The sequence below is a fragment of the Gadus chalcogrammus genome, chromosome 13, assembly GCF_026213295.1.
Source record: "Gadus chalcogrammus isolate NIFS_2021 chromosome 13, NIFS_Gcha_1.0, whole genome shotgun sequence".
NCBI classification, from domain to species: domain Eukaryota; kingdom Metazoa; phylum Chordata; class Actinopteri; order Gadiformes; family Gadidae; genus Gadus; species Gadus chalcogrammus.
In genome coordinates this window covers 18,720,252-18,724,018 of record NC_079424.1, presented here as the reverse complement: position 1 = coordinate 18,724,018, position 3,767 = coordinate 18,720,252, and positions in this window count along the sequence as shown.

The window sequence follows — 3,767 nt, the reverse complement described above, 5'->3', positions numbered from 1 at the left end:
CTCCCTCCCCCCACACATAAAACAGTCAGACACCATTACAACCTTCAAGTCACAACTCAAAACTCACCTGTTCAAACTCGCACACAACGTCTAACTGATCACTGTTTTGATTGTTTTTTTGTTTTGTTTTGTCTTGTTTTTGTTTTATTTATTTCTTATTGCTTATGTTTATTTATTTATTTATTTTTTTTCCACAATGTCTTGTTTTTTTTTTAAAAATTGTATGATGACTATATGCTCTGTAAGGTGACCTTGGGTGTTTTGAAAGGCGCCTCTAAATTAAATGTATTATTATTATTATTATTATTTACCAGTCAGGCTTGAAACTGGTGTCCCTCAAGGCTCTGTACTGGGGCCTCTTCTGTTCTCCCTCTATACCAGATCTCTGGGCTCTGTAATTACATCACACGGCTTTTCCTATCACTGCTATGCCGACGACACTCATCTGATAATGCCCTGATTGCAACACGCACATCGGAATGTCTGGCGGACGTCAGCACCTGGACAACTGCCCATCACCTGAGGCTTAACCTCAACAAAACCGAGCTCCTCCTAATCCCAGGGAAAGATAGCCCACACATGGACTTACTGTTCACCATTGAGAACATCACTGTATCTCCTTCTCCTACTGCCAGAAACCTCGGTGTGGTATTGGAAAATCAGTTATGCTGCACCGCAAACATCACTGCGGTGGCCCGATCCTGCAGATTTGCACTTTACAACATCCGCAGAATCCGGCCCTTCCTCACAAGGGAAGTAGCTCAGCTTCTAGTCCAATCAGTGGTCATCTCCCGCCTCGACTACTGCAACTCACTCCTGGCTGGACTTCCTGCCACTGCGATTAAACCCTTGCAGCGCATCCAGAATGCGGCAGCGCGCCTCGTGTTCAACCTACCGAAGTTCTCCCATGTGACTCCCCTCTTCCGGGACCTCCACTGGCTCCCTGTAGTAGCTTGCATCAAATTTAAAACGATGGTACTGGCATGCAAGGCAGTCGATGGAACTGCCCCTGCCACACCCCAGCTTGATCCCTCCTCTCAACTACCTCAGCTGGACGTCTGGTACCGCCATCGCTAAGAGCCAGCAAAGGTCGATCAGCAAAGTCACAACTTTTCTCGGTTTTGGGACCTCATAGGTGGAACAAGCTCCCTGCCATTCTCAGGACCGCAGAGTCGCTCACTATCTTCCGAAAAAGGCACAAGACTCACCTGTTCAGAGTCCACCTCGACTCTGCATAGCCACCCTCCCCCTTCTGGCCACCATTGTACATTGTACATTGTATTGTGTTGTATTGTATTATCGTACTTAAGTGTGTAGCAACATTGTATTATATTGTGTTGTATTCTGTCATATTACTTAACTGTGTAGCAACTGCAGTAGCTGCTATCATTGCTGTAACACGGGGAATTGGTTAGCCTAGCGGTTGTTGTACTTGCACTTGGTTCTATGAACATCCTTACTGTACCGACAACGATATATTGTTGCACTTCTTATGACAAATGTACTTATTGTAAGTCGCTTTGGATAAAAGCGTCTGCTAAATGCCCTAAATGTAAATGTAGGTTGGCCCGCTTGCGTATGGAGGCGCAGGAGAGAGAGCTGCAGGCTGAGCGTGGAGAGAGGTTGGAATTGGAGGGTGCAAGTGCGGCACGTTCACCCCAAACCACCCTCTCTTCTCCACTAGCTAGCTCATTTGGCACATTGGATGTGACTAAACAAATGGCATTGGTTCCGCAGTTCCGGGATCGGAATTCGATTCTTATTTTGGTGTGTTTGAATGCATCGCAGTTTCTATGCAGTGGCCTAAAGAGGTGTGGACCCTCTTGCTTCAGTTTAAACTATCTGGTAAAGCTCAAGAAAACCACTGTTCTTCGTGTGTATGAGTTAGTGCCTGAGGCCTATAGACAAAAGTTTAGGAGTTGCAAAACTCCTAAACTCATCACTGACCGATGATCGAAAGGACCAGCAAAAGGTTCAGAAACTCCGAGACACTGGGGCGGCCCAGTCGTTTATCCTCTCTGATGTAGTGCCATTGTCAGGTGATTTATTCAGTGGTTCCAGTGTTTTGGTTCAGGGCATAGAGATGGGGTTTGTGCCAGTCCCCTTGCACCTGGTACATTTAAAATGTGATTTGGTCGGTGGAATTTTTAAAGTCGGGGTACGTCATAACCTGCCGGTAAAAGGCATTCAGTTTATCATGGGCAATGACATTGCTGGTGGCAGAATGCTGCCTAGGTTAGAGGTATTGGACTCTCCCGAAGCTAACGCTGAGGATGAGTTAGCCGAGAGATTCCTTGGGATTTTTCCAGTGGGTGCTGTTACACGGGCGCAGTCCCGACCATTTAGTGAAGTGATTGGCCTATCTGACTCCTTTCTTGTCCCAGTAGGGGACACAAATGAGGTTACTGGTTCTACCCCTGTGCCCCCTCCACAGCCTGATAAGAACAGTGCTGTCGAGTGTGCTGGCCTTAGTCTCGACCCAGCTTACCGATAATAAGCTGGTTACTATGCAAAAGATAGATTCTACACTGGAGCAGTATTATGTGAATGCCGTTACACCGTGTGGTGATGTAGACGGTAAGGTGGGTTACTTCCTAGATAATCTTCTCATGCGTAAGTGGACTTCATCTCTTGATTCAGAACGTGACTGGAGCGGGATCTATCAGATTGTAGTACCTGTAGCATATCGACAGGATATTCTATCACTTGCTCATAGTCACGTGTGGTCTGGTCATTCAGGTATCACAAAAACCTACGACAGGATTCTAAGGCACTTCTTTTGGCCAGGTCTGAAACGTGATGTAGCTGCATTCTGCCGTACTTTTCACACCTGTCAGGTCACAGGAAAACCAAACCAGGTTAGGTGAGCCTTTTGAGCATGTGTTAGTTGATTGTGTGGACACCATTGGGTCTGCCCGGTACATGACAAAGCTGGATCTGTTAAAGGGATATTGGCAAGTCCCACTTACTGCTCGTGCCTCGGAGATCTTGGCATTTGTCAGTCCAGACAAGTTTCCACAGTACTCTGTGATTGCGTTTGGGATGCGGAATGCACCTGCCACTTTCCAGTGCTTGGTGAATATCGTTTTAGCTGACGTCCCACACTGTGCTGCGTACCTCGATGATGTGGTTGTGTATTCGTCTGATTGGGCTGCTCATGTAAATACCTTGACAACAGTGTTCCAGCGTTTGGCGAGGGCTTCCTTGACGCTGAATTTGGCAAAATGTGAGTTCGGTAGGGCTACGGTTACTTACCTTGGTAAACAGGTTGGGGGTGGTGAAGTGCGCCCCGTGGAGGCTAAGGTGACTGCTATCACTGCCTTCCCAGTGCCCACCACCCGGCGTGAGCTGCGCCGCTTCTTTGGTATGGCTGGGTACTATCGTGGTTTCTGTAGGAATTTTTCCTCTGTTGTCGCCCCGCTGACTAGTCTGTTGAGCCCCTTGGTCCCGTTTGCGTGATCTCCAGATTGCCAACACGCTTTTGTCTCCGTTAAGGCTCTGCTATGTAGTACCCCTGTTCTGGTGGCTCCTGACTTTGAGAAGCCATTCAAGATGGAGGTAGACGCATGTAATGTAGGTGCCGGTGCCGTTCTTATCCAGTAGGATTCCAACGGTCTGGACCATCCGGTCTGCTACTTCTCGCGGAAGTTCAATGAGTGCCAGACACGGTATTCAACTATCGAACAGGAAGCTCTGGCTTTGCTGTTTGAGCTCCAGATTTTTTAAGTATATTATTTGGGATCGAGTTCTAGGCCTATTGTGGTCTA